This window comes from Lathyrus oleraceus, chromosome 2 (genome assembly GCF_024323335.1).
Source record: "Lathyrus oleraceus cultivar Zhongwan6 chromosome 2, CAAS_Psat_ZW6_1.0, whole genome shotgun sequence".
Lineage (NCBI taxonomy): Eukaryota > Viridiplantae > Streptophyta > Magnoliopsida > Fabales > Fabaceae > Lathyrus > Lathyrus oleraceus.
This window is the reverse complement of record NC_066580.1, coordinates 135755697-135776816: the sequence shown is the minus strand read 5'-3', so window position 1 is coordinate 135776816 and position 21120 is coordinate 135755697. Positions and strand designations below refer to the sequence as shown.

General features: G+C 40.9%; 3 pseudogenes; all 3 read left to right on the top strand.

The window, feature by feature from the left end:
• The first annotated feature begins 1020 nt into the window (after window positions 1-1020).
• LOC127122264 (serine/threonine-protein kinase BSK2-like) lies at window positions 1021-19461 on the top strand (annotated as a pseudogene).
• On the top strand, window positions 5647-6685 carry LOC127117428 (uncharacterized; annotated as a pseudogene).
• On the top strand, window positions 5821-20901 carry LOC127118482 (uncharacterized; annotated as a pseudogene).
• The last annotated feature ends 219 nt before the right edge of the window (window positions 20902-21120 follow it).

Below are 21120 nucleotides of genomic sequence, written 5' to 3'. Positions count from 1 at the left end.
CGATTATGAGAAGCTGATAATGCACTTTTTTCAGGATAGCCTCGACAAATCTTTGCTTGAGTGGTACATGAAATTTGAGCATACGCATGTGCACACTTTGAGGGAGTTGGTTGAAGCTTTCTTGAAACACTATCAGTATAACACTGACATGGCTCTAAATAAGACTCAACTCCAGAGCCTGACCCAAAAATCTGAAGAGTCCTTCAAGGAATATGCCCAACGCTTGAGGGATCTAGCTGCTAGAGTTCAATATACACTCCTAGAGAAGGAACTCATGGACATGTTTATCCCCACAAAAGTAGAGAATCAGGTTCTCCCACTGCTAGAGACGTTCATAGTGTCATACATCTCTTTGAAGGACAAATTGCTACAGTTAATGACAAATTCAACAATCCTGAAGCTGGACATTTTGTACACCAGAAGGCACATGGCCATGGGCTCAGCAATTGGACTGTCGTGGACTTACCTGAAGTTACCTTTTGTCAAATTTAATTTTCTTGTTTTTAATTTCAAATCCCTATGCCCTTGCCCAAGGCATAACAGATGCTTGTAGGGTCCCCATATTTTCAAGTGTTGCTTATCATGAATAAAAATAACGTTTGTGCATTCAATTGGGTTCCCTTTCTTTCTTTTTTCTATTTTTTCAAAAAAAAATGGCAATTTTTTCACATTTGTGTTGTTTTCTTGACCAATCATTCTTAAATAAAGCATGAATCATCACTCATGCAGATCTGACTCGGGTTCCATTGATAATGGTATTATTATGGGCCATTATGACTTTGAAAGTCCAATCTACCATGTCGATGAGGATTGTGAACTCCAGAGGAGCTGGCCAGATTACTACAGCGGGAATCAAAAGTCATTCAACCGTATCAGGAATCATTAGAGATTGTCTACCTTGGGTCTGAGGACTGTAAAAAAGAAATCAGGATAGGCACTATCCTAAGTGTTTATGTCAAGAAGGGGTTGATAAAGCTTTTATGTGAATATGTTTATGTGTTTGCTTGGTCGTACCAAGACATGTCTGGTTTGGACATAAATATTGTGATGTACTATTTGCCACTTAAAGAAGAATACCCTATGGTAAAGCAAAAGCTGAGAAGAACTCGACCTGATATGGCTATCAAAATCAAGGAAGCGGTTCAAAAGCATCTTGATGCAGGCTTTCTGGCAGTATCCAACTACCCTCAGTGGGTTGCTAACATTGTGCATGTGCCTAAGAAAGATCGCAAGATACAAGTGTATGTAGACTATAGAGATCTAAACAAGGTGAGCCTGAAAGATGATTTTCCACTACCTCACATTGACGTGTTAGTGGAAAATACGACTCAATTCTATGTGTTCTCCTTCATGAACGGTTTTTTCGGATACAACCAGATCAAGATGGCTCTGGAAGACATGGAGAAGACAACGTTTATTACCCCCGTGGGGAGCCTTCTTCTATAAGGTTATTCCTTTTGGTCTGAAGAACGTTGGGGCAGCATATCAATGAGCCATGGTCACCCTCTTTCATGATATGATTCATAAGTAGATTGGAGTCTATGTTGATGATATGATTGCCAAGTCCCAAACTGAAGAAGAGCATCTCACCATTTATAAAAGTTGTTTGTAAGATTGAGAAAATTCAGATTAAGACTTAATCCTAATAAGTGTACCTTTGGGGTAAGATCTGGAAAGTTTCTAGGTTTTATTGTGAGCCAACGTCGCATCGAAGTCGATCTGGAAAAAGTCAAAGCCAGACAGAGTATGCCAGCACTGAGAACTTAAAAGGAGGTTCATGGTTTTCTGGTGAAGCTGTGTGAAATATACCTGAGTGTATCGCACGCTTAAAGATACAACATAGTCATCATCGAACTTTATTTATTCCCGAAGGAAATGGGAAAATATCGATAAAACCCATGGGAAAAGAAAAAGGGTAAGGAAGACAGTTATACAAGGGGAAGGTATTGGCATCCCTCATATATGTTGTACTCAACATGAACCATTTCGAATTTTCTTTGCAAGAACGGGTGTTACTATCTAAGGATTACTCGTGAAAGGGAAAAATGGGTTAATAATTAATGTTATCGCCAAGGATTGGGCCCCTCGTGCCTACGTATCCTCATAGTTCAATAATGAAATCAGAGTTGTGTAGTTTGTGGAACTAAGACGGATGCATTAGTTATTTTTAATGAACAATATTAACATTTGCATTCTACTGTCAACTTGTTTGTATGCTCGATCAAGGGAGACCTAAGTGTCTGTTTGTTTAAGATAGAATGGATGTGCTCAAATCCCACTCTAGCAGTTAAACATTGCTTGATCACACATGGAGGCTTAATCTTATTTCACGGTAGAACAAAAGTAACACGTCCTTTCTGAAAAAGTTTTTAAATGAAAATGGATCCCAAAGGCAAGACTGGGTTTTCTTTATTCTGAAAAGAGAGTCATGATTTGAATCATACTAAAGTCTATGAATGGAGATGAATGTAGTGATCAACAGGGTCATTCGTCCTGTATCCAAAGATATTCTGAATGAGGATGGGAATTATCCACTCTCATCCCTTCTCCACTGCGTAAGGCTCATAGCGTACAATTTTAATCATATTATTATATGTTTTTTAAGTTTATTCACAAAATGGTTTTAGATTTACTGAGAAAGAAACAAAAGGGAAGAGAAGAAGCCCTAAAAGGTTAAAGTCTGGTCTTCGGTCTGTATCCCACATCTGTGTAGGGAGACTTGTCAATTATTCGATTTAAATTACACTAAAGTCTATGATAAGAAGCGAATACGATAAGCAGTTGGGTCATTCATCCTGTTCCCAAAGATATTCAGAATGAGGATATGAATTATCCACTCCCACCCCTTCTCTATTACTTAAGGCTCATGGCATGCAATTTTCATCATAATCGACGAGTGTTGAAGTTGAATTTCCTTGCAGCTTCCTGTGACAAAGGGTTGTATTTGAAGAAATAAGACTTGACAATCAAATTGAATCAAATTATGCTAAAGTCTATGAATAGAGGTGAATACAATGAGAAACTGGGTCATTCGTCCCGTACCCAAAGATATTCAGAATAAGGATAGGAATTCTCCACTCTCACCCTTTCTCTATTGCTTAAGGCTCATGGAACACAACTTCACTCATGATTAACAAGTGTTGAGTCCACCTTTGTAGTGCTTGAATAGTAATTCAGTATGTCTTGTGCTGATTTGAGTTGAATGAAGTCGTGAACCCTGATGTTTGAACCTTGAGGTCTTGTATAGCTCTTGAGATCCAGTATCTAGTATAACTTAAATACAAGGGACTTGTCCTATCAAGTGATCAAGGGTCATTTAATAAGCTTAGGGAATTGAGCATAATCAAAGGATTTAATAAATCAAAGCGAACTTTGATCAACTTAATCAGTCGAGAAAAATCAGTTGAAAATTTATACACAAAGAGATAATTACCTAAAAACCCTGGGGATTAATCAGGTTAATAACCAAGCTAAATTCTAAAACCTAGATCTAAGGGAACATGTCATTGGTCAAAATACAATTAAATCACTAAAATCAAATCAAAGTCTAACAATAATCAGTTTGATTAAAAGATCAATTAAGAACAATTAAAATTCTACCTAATTAAAATTCTAGGAAATTTGAATTAAAGCTAAAATTAAATCATGCAATTAACAATTATCATGTGTAATTAAACTCTAACTTAAATCAAGAAACTAGATTAATCACATATTTATTCAATTCATTTTCTCAAACAAACAATTAAAAATTAATCAAGTCATTAATCCTAATTCTACTAATCATGTTTGTATAACCAATCAAACAATTTTGTTTCTATCACTTTGCATTATCTTGAACAAATATCATAAAAAAAATTCACAAAATATGAAAAGAAACAAACAAACAAAAAATGAAAACAAGGGGTTTATCCAGCATGCTAAGGGTGAAATCAGTAGAACTCGTATATGGCCCAAATAAAGCCCATGTTCCTTCAGCAAGGCATGAACCAGGGAGGTGTGAAAATATGGTGGATGTAGAAAGCATAAAATTGGGTCTGGGAGCCCAATCCAAATGCAAGGTAAGGGATTCAGAATCACAAGGAAGGATTGTCATACCCCGATTTTGGTCCTGAATTTTTTCCATTTTTTCATTTTTTATTTGGCACTTGGCCTTAAGTTCATTTGCATACATTCATTCCCAAACCCATTTTTTTTATAAACATGGGTCATTATCTAATTTTTGATCATGGTGTTTTTTGATTACAAAATGGATTTTAGTTATTTGATCTTAGTTTTCAATTTTAATTTAATTTCAAAGTAAATCTAATTCCAAATTTCAAGTTAATCTTAATTGTGTTTTTACTAATGATTCAAACTCTAATTGATTTTAATTTCCAAATAAATGTTAGAGTGGATATCAAAGTAATTTTGACGAATTATAGATTAATTTGATTTTAATTGGTTTTATTTGGTTCTTTTTGATTTTAAATTGACATTTTGATTAGTCTCAGATTATTTCTAAAATCCGTATCCATTTTTTATAACCAAGCATATTCCCCCAAGCCATGCTTTGGACCTAATTAGAGGGAAAAATGCGTTGTTGTTGATGGACTCATCCTTAGAAGGGCAATATGCAAATGATGATGCTACAAAGTTGGTTGAGCTTGCGTCAAAATGTCTTCAGTTTGAGGCCAGAGAAAGACCTGATACTAAGTTTCTTCTCACTGCCGTTACACCTCTTCAAAAGCAGAAAGAGGCAGCATCTCATGTGTTAATGGGCCTTACTAAAACAGCGGCAGTGCTACCGCTACCAACTATGCTTTCTCCTCTTGGAAAGGCTTGTGCTAGGATGGATCTTACTGCTATTCATGATATATTGTTAAAAACAGGTTATAAAGATGAAGAAGGTGCCGAAAACGAGCTTTCATTTCAAGAGTGGACACAACAAGTGCAAAACATCTTAAACAAAAAAAAGGTTCGGCGATATTGCATTTAGAGACAAGGATTTCAAGAATGCAATTGAGTATTATTCCAAGTTGGTGGTTATGATGTCTGTTCCCTCCGCGACCGTCTTTGCAAGGAGAGCCTTCTCCTACTTGATGAACGAACAGGCGGAACTTGCATTAAGAGACGCAATGCAGGCGCAGGTATGCATACCTAATTGGCCAACTGCATTCTACCTACAAGCTCTTGCTCTCTCAAAGCTGGGAATGGAAACCGACGCACAGGACATGCTTAATGACGATGCAGCTTCATTTCTCGCCTAGCATGAGAAGCATCACGATATCAAGCAACAATGGGTTTATTGACTTGATGAAGATCAAAGTCGCAGCTTGTCACATTTCTTATCGAACCCTTTTTCATACCATACTCGTCCTTGCTTTTTTTGTTGCCATTTGTCTTCATTCTCACTACTGTTGTTACCCTTGAAGGCGTCAACAAGTGTTCTTCATTGGATTATTTAAGTTCCCATTTTTTCATCCAAAGCAAGCACCATTTGTTCACCTGCAACAAACAATAATTAACATAACAGCAGTACAACAGCCAGCATAAAGTAATAAACCGGCAGTGGCAAATCTGCATTGATTCAAGCATTGTTTCGACTGATTGAACCTGCAGAAGGAAGTATCCACATAGACAACATCAATATTTTACACATCAGTCTTCATGGCCTCCGAAGTCATCTCAGTATCATACCACGAGAATCCTTCAATTTTGCCTCAAGAAGTAGGTGTTGTGTCAATCTTGCTCGTTTTCGCACCTCCTTCCACCCTTTCAGCCTCCAGCTCATCCAAGTTGAATGAGTTTTTGATCCCTGATCCATTCAATAGGCCTCGTGCTGTGTTTCTGCTGGAAGTGAATAGAATCAAAGGTCTTGAAAGCATTGCCCAGGATAATGCACTGTTCAGTAAGTCATCATGGGATGCAAATTTTATTGGTTCAGATAAAGTTGACATTCAACTTCTAGGTGAAAATGACGCTTCTGTGTTCTCGTTGGATGAGCAATTGGAATATTTCACAGACAAAGAAATTAGCGAGTTTTCATCTTTGATAGGTGGATCATTAGCCCCTGATGCCGTAGAGCCAGTCAATGGAGTGCTTACCATTCCTTTGGCAAATGGTGCCTTAGTGAATGTCCATATGTCAAAGAAAGTAGAAAGAATGTTTGTGATAGGTCTTTTGTCTCTTGCTCAAAATGCCAAAAGAGCAATTCAGATGCATCATCAATTACAGAGTACACTAAGTCCGGCTTGAGTTGTTAACAGGATGCTTCGATGGCATTAAGGTTTTGCAGGAGCAAGGTGAAGCTGAAGGTATTGCTCAGCATGGAGTTGAATTGTTACTTGTGTCTTTGACAAAGATATTTGGCTCATTGCAAGAAGCATACAAAGGTCAAATTGTTGGAATTATCTTTTGTCAAACTGCCACTCCTCAAGAGTTTGGCAAGACGTTTAATGTGATCTTTAGTCCTTCTGACTACCATAAGGTGCGCATGTTGGAAGAAGCAAATGCACTGAATACAACTTTTGCAGAAGTGGCACTGGTTAGGATAACCCTTGCCTGGATAACAGGGATACTTTTGCTTTGTTTCAACTCTTACGGGGACATGTTACCTCTTGTATATGCCAATCACAAGGGACACACTTCTCTACTCTAATGTCAAGCTTGATTAAGCATGGAAGCAAACGAACCCCACAAATCTTTTACCAAACAAGAGAGAACTAAGAGGCTTGAAGAATAGAACGGAATGTTTGCTGCTAGGAAGTTGTGCCTTGTATTGGACCCAGACCATACACTTTTCAATTCGGAAGTTACGGCAACACGTCTTCTAATCAACGTTACACCATCCTCATACATCCAAACTGAAATCACGAGCCACCCAAAACCGAGTACACCAACAAGGCTGTGAGAAAACCGAAACCAATGCTCACCAATTTCACTGCAGTAAAAAAGGTAGAGTAATTAGCCAAAGCAGTAAAAATTCAAGAAATATCCCAAATTGGCATGAAGTCAAAACAGAGCAAGAAAGTACGAAGGTTCAGATTACCATTTTCGAACCTAGCATCAAAGGGGTCAATCCAATTTCTGAACATCCAAAGTGCTTTGCAGAGTTACTCTTTTGGAACCCAAGGACCAAATTGAAACCCTAATCTGTGAGCATAAAAGGAGAGGAGTGAATCAGTAAAAAAAAGGGAAAAACGGCGAAGAGATTTTCAAATACAAAAACCCTAAATCCCAAATCGAAACATACCTGGATCGGAGAGGCGAAAGAGTGAAGTTTTGGCTTCATCGTTCATCGTCACTACCAAATCGCTACCGGAGGTAAACTTCAGGTTCCTTTAAGCTGTGGGTTTTATGCATTTGGGAATAAGGTTGAGGACGCGAGAGAGAGGGTTGAACGCGAGATTAGGTGAGCGATTGAGTGAGATTGGAGATTGAGAGAGCGGTGAGGGAGCGATTTCATTGAAGGTTGGGAGAGAGCTTGCTGGTAGTGATTGAGAGAAGAGAGGACGCGAAAGAGAGGGCGATTTCATGAGGCCTCTGTTACTATCCCATCGTTTTTTTTTTCTTTAATTTTTTTTTTAACAGAATAAGTTTTGAAAGTTTAAAATTCCTAGGATATTAGGTAATAATTGTTTTTTCTATTTCCAACTTATTCCCCATTGATAACCCAACAGCCAAGCGGCTGGGTTCAGTTACTGGTAGTCCAACAGTTTTCTCTTTTATTAGTTTTTTATTTTAATTCTAATTTTTAATCCATTTTAGTTTATTTATCCAGTCTAGCATCAAAATAACAACTAATCATGAGTGGTCTGGTGGAGAAGGGTAGTATCATAGTCTTGAGTGGGGTGGGTTCAATACTCATGTGTGGCATTTTTTGGCATTTTATTTCTTTTAGCTATTTTATTTTCTTTTAGCATTTTCATTTCTTTTTATGTTTATGCCTTTATTATACTCATAGTTTCATTTGTTAATAATGCAAATTTATTTTCTTTTAATTTCATCATTCATTCAAAACCATTTTTAAACTTATAAAAATCATATTTTTCTCGATTTAATATCGAGCCCATTTTCACACCCTTGTAAGTCGATTGCTTTTTAAGCATCGCCATCAACCTCACATAGCTTACTCTTGGGCTTTCTTACAATGAGCCGGTTCTCTTGCACTTACACTCATATTTCGTATCATTTTGTTGTTTGGGCCCGATTAAATTATTTCATGATTTTTGACAATCCCCATTTGACAAAATGTACCCCACTTCCCCAATGTGTATATAATGTTGTATTGTTTTATTTCTCTATTTGTTTTAGACACTAACCAAAGAGTAAAATCCACCATTTCTGAAAAAATACAAAAATATGACTCGATCCAACGTCGAGTATTTTCTCAATAAACAAATCAGTTTATTTCGCCCTCATATTTTATTCCTTTTCTTTCAAACTTTCATCAAATGCTTGATTCAACGTCAAGCCATTTTCTCTAATAAAAACCCAAAAAGTATTAATTCATAAGTCAAGACTTTTTCAATAAAGATGGAAGTGGAACGTGGTGTATACCACGCACTCCTGAGACTAGGATTCGAGATGTATATCTCGCCAATCCTAGCTCTCACCATCATCCAATTTACCCACTTTGCTCTATCAAACACTCATTCAAATCTTTCTCAAACGTCCATCAATACTTGATCTAGGTCAAGTCATTTTCACAACAAAAACTCAAAATACCTAATTCTTATTTAACACTTTTTCAATAAAGGTGGAAATGGAACATGGTGTATACCATGCACTCCTGAGGTTAAGATTCGAGACGTATGCCTCGCCAATCTTAACTCTCGCCATCGCCTAAAATTGTCAATGCGGTTTCTCCAAACCCTTTCTCAATCAAATTCAAAACACTTAATTCTCTATTAAACACTTTTGCAAATAAAGATGGAAATGGAACATGGTGTATACCATGCACTCCTGAGGCTAGGATTCGAGATGTATATCTCGCCAATCCTGGTTCTCGCCATCACTCAAAGCACATCCAACCAATCAAACTCTTTTTCTCGCCGCCGTGCGACCAATCAAAAACCTTTTAAAATGAAAGATATATTGTCTTAAGAGATACAAAACAATGTTTCGCCCATGATTGTTGAGTAGAGATAGATGACGCTTTTCCGAATGTAGATTTGTAAATCCTAACACTTAAGTACATATCGCATGACAACTCTAGGGTAGAGCTTCCCCCACTTCTAGACCTTTCCGAGCATCTCCGGTCTTGTGGCATGTAGTCCGTTCTATTGCAAAGAGGTAACTGCCTAAGACTCGATTCAGCGAGCTGCGACACCTACTGCTAGGACGTGAACACATTGCCCACTCTCCTTTGACACAACTGGTGTCCTCCTTTTGTAAGTCCATATTCAGATGGCAATCCCTATGTAGGGGAACTACGTTGCTCTGATCCTCATACCAGATGAGGTACGTAGGCAGGAGGTCGTACGAGATCTCTCCGGGCACTCTTTTCCTTTTTTGTGTGTGTTTGCTTGACAGCTAGCAGGCTCGAGTACCAGACTCCCTGTTAGCTTGTTTATTCGACTTTGTTGTTGCTTCTGACGATTCAGCATCCGGTTAAACCCTTTGTGTGTGTAGGAGTCTGACATAAGTCCAGCGATTGGCAGTTGGTTTCCTGTGTGTGTTTGTTGGTTCGGAGTCCGATGTAAGTCCAGCGATTGGCATTCGGTTTCCATGTTTGCCTGTTTGTGTGGAGTCTGACATAAGTCCAGTGATTGGCAGTCGGTTTCCTGCGTGTGTTTTGTTTGGCGTGCGGTAGCCGAACTACGGCAACTCTGATTCTCATGTTCAGATGAGATACGTAGGCACAAGATGCGATGTCTTGCCGAGTTTGACTAACGACTAACAACTAATCCTTGTTTGCTTTCGCCCTTGTTGCGATCCTTTCTCTCGCCCTCGTTGCGATCGAGACCTTCCCTTTCTCTTGCCCTAGTTGCAATCGAGACCTTTGTTCCCGTAGTTAGCCGAACTACGTTTTGCTCTGATTCTCATCCCCGATGAGATACGTAGGCATAAGACGCGATGTCTTAGCGAGCACACATCTCTTTAACCCATAGGTACCCGAGCTACGAAGACTCTGATTCTCATATTCAGATGAGATACGTATGCAATGGATGCAGTATCTGTGCGAGTCATTTTTCTCTTGACCCTTTTAGTAAATAGTACATTAGATAAACACACACCCTTTAGACAAGAACAACAAGAGTGGATCCCTTAGAGTACTACGGATGCGTAGGGGTGTTAATACCTTCCCTTCGCATAATCGACTCCCGAACCCAAGATTTGGTTGCGAGACCTTGTCTTTTCCTTTCCTCTCTTCAGGTTTACTTCGAGCGTTTCCTTTCCCTCCTTTGGGATAAATAACGCACGGTGGCGACTCTTCTGTCATTTTCTTTCGCCGGTTGTTTCTTCGCATACTGTATTTTTCAGGCTGCGACAGCTGGCGACTCTGCTGGGGAACCGGTTTCCCTAAGCGAGTCCCTCCTAGCTTTTGTAGATTTCTTGTTTGTTGGGTGTTTATGCTTTTGTACAGTCGTTTACTTTCCACATTTACCTACTTTATCTTATTGCATTCATGTACATATGTTTGATGTATCTGTGGGTTCTGTGGGTTGTTTGTTTGTTGGGTTGGGACTGTTCTATGAGAGATAAGCCCACTACCCAGGCTTGAGCGTACACACAGGTTTTAGAGTGGATAGTCATGAGGCTTGCGTGGCATGTTGCTACGTTAAGTCGTTCATAAGACCCACATCCAGACGAGGGTTTCTTTGGATATGTTTTGTCCTATGAGTGTTCCATAACGACAAACGTTCCTTTAGAAATCGTCGACTCTGGTGACCATTTCCCGAGAACTCAGTCGAGGCCTCTCCTCCGAGACGCGTTTATGTTAGCTCTGGTGGGCGCATTCTCGCTGCTCAATCCGAGGACCCCGAGACTGGGAACTTGCTTTAGGATGTCCTGTTGAGGGGAGTCAGCAGAGGTCTTTTATCCCGTAATAATGCCAAACCTTTAGTGGTAAACGTATTATTCTCGACTGAAGGGCTAAAGCTGGCAAACTTCTGTTCTTAGAACCTACCAGTAAGGGGCGGGCTAAATTCAGGGAACCTTAACCTCCAACCAACCCGGTTTTCTGGAGAGGAGTTTTGATCTTGTATTATATTCCTCAGTGGGTTTCTCTTCAGACAGTGCAACCCGACAGATGTTCAAGCAGATACAGCAGTCCTGATTCCCATGTCACTGCATTGCATCACATCGTTTTGCATTCACATCATTGCATCACATCATTTTGCATTCATATCATTTAACACATGTTTATCTATTCCCAGGGGTTTGTATCTTCTTCTTGATTCTAGTCGGGATTTTCTTCTTACACCGTTTATCAAATGTGAGACTGGAATCAAGGGGGTAGAATGCCTTTTGGAATTGATAAACATGTAAGTGCATTTGCATATCCCATAACGTGTCACAATGCTGGGGCAGTCTCTTCAACTTTACATCAGAAGATTAAATTCCCAGTCAATGGGAGGATTATCACCGTCTGTGGTGAGGAGGACATCCTGGTTAGTAACCTGTCTACATTCAAGTACGTAGAGGTAGAAGGTGAAATTCAAGAGACTCTCTATCAGGCCTTTGAGTCAGTTCAAATCAAGGACGCAGCTCCGGTGGAAGGGGTTAAAGCAGGAGCCCCTATCTCATCCTTCAAGCAGGCGCAAGCCTTGGTGGATTCAGGTATTGCTCCCGGTTGGGGACGTCTGTTGGAGTTACCAATGAAAGACGACAAGTTCGGGATTGGGTATCAACCAGCGCTGACTTCTACAACTTCAGCACCTCAGACTCGCCAGGGGCCGATTACTTTCTCCAGTGCTGGCGTCATCCAATATGGCCAGATCTCAGCGATCAACGATGAAAATGGGGATAGTGATTGCGACATCGACAACTGGGTGCGTCCGAGGATCCCTGGTGAAGTCATCAACAATTGGTCTTCCGAGGAAATTGTCCAAGTCACTCTTCTAGAGGAGTAATTTTTCTTTGTTTATTCATGCATGTCCAAGTCTTGCGTTCCGCCCAGGGCGTAATGACTCATTGTAGGGCTCATCTATGTGAATACCTGCCTTGTTTATCATAAATGAAGAACGTCTTTTGCATTCAAATGTTTTGTTCACTGTCTTTCCATTTTTTGCAGTTTTCAAAATTTCAAAAGAATAAAAATATTTGGCAATGTTTTGCTTAGTTTTCACTCACTGTTCACACTCATAAGCACATACCATCACTCATGCAGATGCACATCACCGGATCCTATTGATAACGATTCTGCTATGGCTCGCTTCGACTTCGAAAACCCAATCTTCCAAGCTGAAGAAGAGGGTGATGAAGACTGTGAACTCCCTGAAGAACTTGCCAGGCTGTTAAAGCAAGAGGAAAGGGTCATTCAACCGCATCAAGAGTCTACTGAAGTGATTAATCTTGGCACCGAGGACGTCAAGAAAGAAATCAAGATAGGGGCTGCTTTGGAAGATGATGTGAAGAAGGGGTTGATTGAACTGTTGCAAGAGTATGTTGACGTCTTCGCTTGGTCTTATCAGGATATGCCAGGGCTTGACACAGACATCGTGGTACACCGCTTACCTCTCAAAGAGGGTTGTCCTCCGGTCAAGCAGAAGCTCAGAAGAACAAGACCAGAGATGGCTGTAAAGATAAAGGAAGAAGTGCAGAAACAGTTGGATGCAGGGTTCCTAGCGGTTACCAATTATCCGCCATGGGTTGCAAATATCGTTCCAGTACCTAAGAAGGATGGAAAGGTACGGATGTGTGTCGACTACCGGGATCTGAACAGAGCTAGCCCTAAAGATGATTTCCCATTACCTCACATCGACGTTTTGGTGGATAACACAGCTCAGTTCTCGGTATTCTCCTTCATGGATGGCTTTTCTGGCTATAACCAAATCAAGATGGCACCAGAAGACATGGAGAAGACAACTTTCATAACCCCATGGAGCACCTTCTGCTACAAGGTGGTGCCGTTTGGTCTGAAAAACGCTGGGGCAACATATCAACGAGCTATGGTGACTCTATTCCATGATATGATTCATCATGAAATCGAGGTTTATGTGGACGATATGATTGCCAAATCTCAGACAGAAGAAGAACATCTGGTGAATCTGCAGAAGCTGTTTGAGAGTTTAAGGAAATTCAAGCTGAGGCTTAATCCGAACAAGTGCACTTTTGGGGTGAGATCTGGAAAATTGCTGGGTTTTATTGTTAGTGGAAAAGGGATTGAGGTGGATCCTGACAAAGTGAAAGCAATACAGGAAATGCCTGAGCCAAGAACGGAGAAGCAAGTCCGTGGTTTCTTAGGGAGGTTGAACTACATTGCAAGGTTCATCTCTCACCTAACAGCCACGTGTGAGCCAATTTTCAAATTGCTGAGGAAAGATCAGGCTATCAGGTGGAATGACGATTGTCAAAGGGCTTTTGAAAAGATAAAAGAGTATTTGCAGAATCCCCCTATCCTCATGCCTCCAGTCCCAGGGAGACCGCTGATTATGTACTTGACAGTACTCAACAATTCCATGGGTTGTGTTCTCGGTCAACACGACGAGACAGGTAGAAAAGAGCATGCCATCTACTACTTGAGTAAGAAATTCACAGACTGTGAGTCGAGATACTCAATGCTTGAGAAGACATGTTGTGCACTTGCATGGGCTGCTAAGCGATTGAGACAATATATGCTGACTCACACAACCTTATTGATCTCCAAGATGGATCCAGTCAAGTACATATTCGAGAAGCCAGCTCTCACCGGAAGAGTTGCTCGTTGGCAAATGGTACTGACAGAGTACGACATCCAGTATACATCCCAGAAAGCCATCAAAGGGAGTATTCTGTCAGACTATCTTGCTCAGCAGCCGATTGATGATTACGAGCCGATGAAGTTTGATTTTCCAGATGAAGACATCATGTTCCTCAAGATGAAAGACTGTGAAGAGCCAGTTGTTGGGGAGGGACCTGATCCAGATGAAAAGTGGATTTTAACGTTTGATGGGGCCGTCAATGCCAGAGGAAGTGGAATTGGTGCTGTCATTACCACTCCGAAAGGTGCCCACATGCCTTTCACCGCTCGTCTGACTTTCGAGTGCACCAATAATGAAGCTGAGTACGAGGCCTGTATCTTGGGTATTGAGCAAGCCATTGATTTGAGAATCAAGACTCTAGACATCTTCGGAGATTCAGCTCTAGTGATCAATAAAGTAAATGGTGATTGGAACACTCTCCAGCCTACTCTGGTCCCCTACAGAGATTACACGAGAAGACTGTTGACTTTCTTCACAACAGTAAAGCTGTATCATATACCTCGTGATGAGAACCAGATAGAAGATGCTCTTGCTACTCTATCCACCATGATCAAGGTGGTTCGGTGGAATCATGCTCCTAGGATCGATGTTATGCGCCTTGATAGGGCCGCGTATGTGTTTGCTGCTGAACTGGTAGTTGATGACAAGCCCTGGTATCACGACATCAAGTGCTTTCTGAAGAATCAAGAGTACCCTGCAGGGGCATCCAACAATGACAAAAAGACATTGAGAAGATTGGCAGGCAGTTTCTTCTTGAACAAAGACGATGTGCTGTATAAGAGGAACTTCGACATGGTTTTGCTCAGATGCGTGGATAGACACGAGGCGAACATGTTAATGCAGGAAGTTCATGAAGGTTCCTTCGGTACTCATGCCGGCGGACATGCAATGGCTAAGAAATTGTTAAGGGCGGGTTATTACTGGATGACCATGGAATCAGATTGTTTCAAGTATGCTCGGAAGTGCCATAAATGCCAGATTTATGCTGATAAGGTGCATGTACCGCCGAATCCTCTGAATGTGATGTCTTCGCCGTGGCCGTTTGCAATGTGGGGCATTGACATGATTGGAAAGATTGAGCCAACTGCTTCCAATGGGCATCGCTTCATCCTTGTTGCCATCGACTATTTCACCAAGTGGGTCGAAGCAGCGTCGTTCGCGAATGTCACCAGACATGTGGTTGCCCGTTTCATCAAGAAAGAAATCATCTGTCGCTATGGGATTCCCAAAAGAATCATTACTGATAATGGTTCCAATCTCAATAACAAAATGATGAAGGAGTTGTGCCAGAACTTCAACATTCAGCATCACAATTCTTCCCCCTATCTTCCTAAGATGAACGGTGTTGTTGAGGCAGCAAATAAGAACATAAAGAAGATTGTGCAGAAGATGGTCGTTACGTATAGAGATTGGCATGAGATGCTACCCTTTGCCTTGCAAGGGTACCGCACTTCAGTACGTACGTCGACCGGGGCGACCCCTTACTCCCTGGTGTATGGTATGGAAGCAGTCCTACCTGTTGAAGTGGAGATTCCTTCTCTAAGAGTCCTGTTGGATGTCAAGCTAGATGAAGCTGAATGGATTCGGACAAGGTTCAATGAGTTGAGTCTTATCGAAGAGAAGCGAATGGCAGCCATTTGTCATGGGCAGTTGTATCAGAGTCGGATGAAGAGAGCCTTTGACCAGAAAGTGCGCCCTCGATGTTTCCAAGTCGGAGATTTGGTGTTGAAAAGGATCCTTCCTCCTCAGACGGATCATAGGGGCAAGTGGACTCCTAACTATGAGGGACCGTATATCGTCACCAAGGTTTTCGATGGTGGGGCCTTAATGCTTGCAACGATGGATGGTGAAGACTTCACTTCCCCGGTAAACTCAGACGCAGTTAAAAAATACTTCGCACAAAATAGACCCGCTGGACAGTAAAAAGAATAGTCCAGGCAAAAATGGGCATCCCGACGAACCAAGAAAATGAAAAGGTTCAGGCAAAAATTAGGGATTTAAAAATGAAAAGATTGTACACCCGGTAAGTTGAAAACCTGAAAAGGCAACTTAGGCAAAAATGGGTATCCCGGTGGATTGAAAACCCGAAAAGGGGGATCCAGGCAAAAGTTAGGGATTAAGCGAATGACTGCGTTCTGAGTTAGTTTTGAATCTCATCTCATGTCGGTGACTGGAAACTTTCAAAAGGGTAGGAAACAGTCCAATCAATTTTTCAGAAGGCTGATCATTTGGAGGATCATGAAGACGGGCAAGTCATAGCAGAATTGGAACCCAGTAGAAATCCATTTCACATTGCCACTAGATTAATTTCTGTTTTGCGATTACCTCTTCCTAGGGATTGCTTCCTGATGTAAATGCCTATTCAGAGGCCATTCAATCAATAAAATCATGTTACTCAGTATATCTCTGTTTTCATTTTCATTTTACTGTTTTGTTTGCAAAAATGACGTCCGAATTTTTGATAAACATTGCATCATGACACATAAGGGCTTTACAGGTATATGCCTAATAAACATTTAAAGTTGATGTGAATTTTAAGTGCTTTGGATCATCTATTCAGAACAGATACCCTCGGGGCATTTCCTAAGCATGTGTGTCAGACTATACACCCCCCAGCGGAGTTGACAGTACCAGGCTGTATCTTCCCAGCAGAAGCAGCTGCTCCTCAGGGTTCGATGCCAGATCGATGTTTTCAATCCCAGATCGATGATCTCTTTCCTGGAAGCATAACCTCGGTACCGTGTCGGTGTTTGCTCCCCCCTGCAGAGTCATCTCTCGTAGATTACGGTTGCCAGAACCACTATCGCTTTCCCCAACAACAGGTTTTGCAGCGCCGTTCTCTCCCCAGTCAGAGTCTCGGTATCTCGTCATTGCCGGAACACCGCGTGGCCGGTCATTTCCCCACATAGTTCATTATGTTGTGCATCTCCAACAGTAGTGCCAGGGTCTGAAAGATTGTGATCATTTCCCCAACAGGATTCCTTGCTTCAGCTTGGCATTTTCCCCAGCATTTCGCATCCCTGCATGTAGAATCATATTGCATTGCATCCTCCCAAATCGCGTAGCATTTCCATTCTCATGGAGCATTACGCCATCGAAAAATTCAAACATACGCATGTAAGCATAAAACATTCTCGGTATCCCAAGTGACAAGCCAGAAGTTTGTTTCCAGTGCTCAGACTGAAGTTTGTTCATGACTTATTATCCCCAGCATGGGTCGTTGGCCCGCGTGCCGCCTCAATTATCATTTTCCCTATTTCTGCCGAGGCTGATAGGCATGAAGTTTCCGGTATCCAGACCGAAGTGGCATTCAGGCCAGTTTTTCCGATATTCAGATCGAAGAAGTTTCCGACATTCAGGTCGATGCAACTTGTGGCATTCAGGCCAGTTTCCGGTATCCAGACCGAAGAGGCATTCAGGCCAGTTTCTGATTTTCAGATCGAAGAAGTTTCCGACATTCAGGTCGATGCAACTTGTGGCATTCAGGCCAGTTTCTGGTATCCAGACCGAAGTGGCATTCAGGCCAGTTTTTCCGGTATCCAGACCGAAGTGACATTCAGGCCAGTTTTTCCGATATTCAGATCGAAGAAGTTTCCGACAATCAGGTCGAAGTACTTGTGGCATTCAGGCCAGTTTTTCCGATATTCAGATCGAAGAAGTTTCCGACATTCAGGTCGATGCAACTTGTGGCATTCAGGCTAGTTTCCGGTATCCAGACCGAAGTGGCATTCAGGCCAGTTTCCGATATTCAGATCGAAGAAGTTTCCGACGATCAAGTCGAAGTACTTGTGGCATTCAGGCCAGTTTTCCGATTTCCAAATCGAATTGGTGTTCAGACCAAATTTTCGGTGATCAGACCAACATTGATACTCTCATATTTCGATGCTTAGTGTTCAGACTAATGTGCGGCGTTCAGGCCATGGGTATTCCTGTGTTACCATTTATTTTGGTATCCAGGTCAACTTTCTGTTTCGGTACTCAGGCCGATTTTCACCGTACCAGACGGATTCTTCTCTTGAGATTGCTTCTTTGCCGATTCTGACAGGCATTGTTAATTATTTTCCCAGCGGAGTGCAAATTGTCCGTCTGTTCTTAGTATTCAATCACTCTTCACCCTAATCGTCAGAAAGCCGAGGCTATTCATATCGACAGATTTACAGTGGGTTGAATAGGGACGGCTGTAACATTTCAAAATTTGCCCTCCTTTTCTTTCAAAAAAAAGAATCACGCATCCATGCATATCATATCATATCATATCATATCATATCATATTGTATCATATCATATCACATCATGTCATAGGGATTCAGGATCAAAATCCGGGTCTTCTTAGTATTTAACCATCTCCCACTATGATCATATGAAGAGTGTCCTGCCTCATATTCTCTAGTTGAAGACGCTTAAATAGGGGCAACTGTCATACCCCGATTTTGGTCCTGAATTTTTTCCATTTTTTCATTTTTTATTTGGCACTTGGCCTTAAGTTCATTTGCATACATTCATTCCCAAACCCATTTTTTTTGATAAACATGGGTCATTATCTAATTTTTGATCATGGTGTTTTTTGATTACAAAATGGATTTTAGTTATTTGATCTTAGTTTTCAATTTTAATTTAATTTCAAAGTAAATCTAATTCCAAATTTCAAGTTAATATTAATTGTGTTTTTACTAATGATTCAAACTCTAATTGATTTTAATTTCCAAATAAATGTTAGAGTGGATATCAAAGTAATTTTGACGAATTATAGATTAATTTGATTTTAATTGGTTTTATTTGGTTCTTTTTTATTTTAAATTGACATTTTGATTAGTGTCAGATTATTTCTAAAATCCGTATCCATTTTTTATAACCAAGCATATTCCCCCAAGCCATGCTTTGGACATAATTAGAGGGAAAAATGCGTTGTTGTTGATGGACTCATCCTTAGAAGGGCAATATGCAAATGATGATGCTACAAAGTTGGTTGAGCTTGCGTCAAAATGTCTTCAGTTTGAGGCCAGAGAAAGACCTGATACTAAGTTTCTTCTCACTGCCGTTACACCTCTTCAAAAGCAGAAAGAGGCAGCATCTCATGTGTTAATGGGCCTTACTAAAACAGCGGCAGTGCTACCGCTACCAACTATGCTTTCTCCTCTTGGAAAGGCTTGTGCTAGGATGGATCTTACTGCTATTCATGATATATTGTTAAAAACAGGTTATAAAGATGAAGAAGGTGCCGAAAACGAGCTTTCATTTCAAGAGTGAACACAACAAGTGCAAAACATCTTAAACAAAAAAAAGGTTCGGCGATATTGCATTTAGAGACAAGGATTTCAAGAATGCAATTGAGTATTATTCCAAGTTGGTGGTTATGATGTCTGTTCCCTCCGCGACCGTCTTTGCAAGGAGAGCCTTCTTCTACTTGATGAACGAACAGGCGGAACTTGCATTAAGAGACGCAATGCAGGCGCAGGTATGCATACCTGATTGGCCAACTGCATTCTACCTACAAGCTCTTGCTCTCTCAAAGCTGGGAATGGAAACCGACGCACAGGACATGCTTAATGACGATGCAGCTTCATTTCTCGCCTAGCATGAGAAGCATCACGATATCAAGCAACAATGGGTTTATTGACTTGATGAAGATCAAAGTCGCAGCTTGTCACATTTCTTATCGAACCCTTTTTCATACCATACTCGTCCTTGCTTTTTTTGTTGCCATTTGTCTTCATTCTCACTGCTGTTGTTACCCTTGAAGGCGTCAACAAGTGTTCTTCATTGGATTATTTAAGTTCCCATTTTTGTCATCCAAAGCAAGCACCATTTGTTCACCTGCAACAAACAATAATTAACATAACAGCAGTACAACAGCCAGCATAAAGTAATAAACCGGCAGTGGCAAATCTACATTGATTCAAGCATTGTTTCGACTGATTGAACCTGCAGAAGGAAGTATCCACATAGACAACATCAATATTTTACACATCAGTCTTCATGGCCTCCGAAGTCATCTCAGTATCATACCACGAGAATCCTTCAATTTTGCCTCAAGAAGTAGGTGTTGTGTCAATCTTGCTCGTTTTCGCACCTCCTTCCACCCTTTCAGCCTCCAGCTCATCCAAGTTGAATGAGTTTTTGATCCCTGATCCATTCAATAGGCCTCGTGCTGTGTTTCTGCTGGAAGTGAATAGAATCAAAGGTCTTGAAAGCATTGCCCAGGATAATGCACTGTTCAGTAAGTCATCATGGGATGCAAATTTTATTGGTTCAGATAAAGTTGACATTCAACTTCCAGGTGAAAATGACGCTTCTGTGTTCTCGTTGGATGAGCAATTGGAATATTTCACAGACAAAGAAATTAGAGAGTTTTCATCTTTGATAGGTGGATCATATGCCCCTGATGCCGTAGAGCCAGTCAATGGAGTGCTTACCATTCCTTTGGCAAATGGTGCCTTAGTGAATGTCCATATGTCAAAGAAAGTAGAAAGAATGTTTGTGATAGGTCTTTTGTCTCTTGCTCAAAATGCCAAAAGAGCAATTCAGATGCATCATCAATTACAGAGTACACTAAGTCCGGCTTGAGTTGTTAACAGGATGCTTCGATGGCATTAAGGTTTTGCAGGAGCAAGGTGAAGCTGAAGGTATTGCTCAGCATGGAGTTGAATTGTTACTTGTGTCTTTGACAAAGATATTTGGCTCATTGCAAGAAGCATACAAAGGTCAAATTGTTGGAATTATCTTTTGTCAAACTGCCACTCCTCAAGAGTCTGGCAAGACGTTTAATGTGATCTTTAGTCCTTCTGACTACCATAAGGTGCGCATGTTGGAAGAAGCAAATGCACTGAATACAACTTTTGCAGAAGTGGCACTGGTTAGGATAACCCTTGCCTGGATAACAGGGATACTTTTGCTTTGTTTCAACTCTTACGGGGACATGTTACCTCTTGTATATGCCAATCACAAGGGACACACTTCTCTACTCTAATGTCAAGCTTGATTAAGCATGGAAGCAAACGAACCCCACAAATCTTTTACCAAACAAGAGAGAACTAAGAGGCTTGAAGAATAGAACGGAATGTTTGCTGCTAGGAAGTTGTGCCTTGTATTGGACCCAGACCATACACTTTTCAATTCGGAAGTTACGGCAACACGTCTTCTAATCAACGTTACACCATCCTCATACATCCAAACTGAAATCACGAGCCACCCAAAACCGAGTACACCAACAAGGCTGTGAGAAAACCGAAACCAA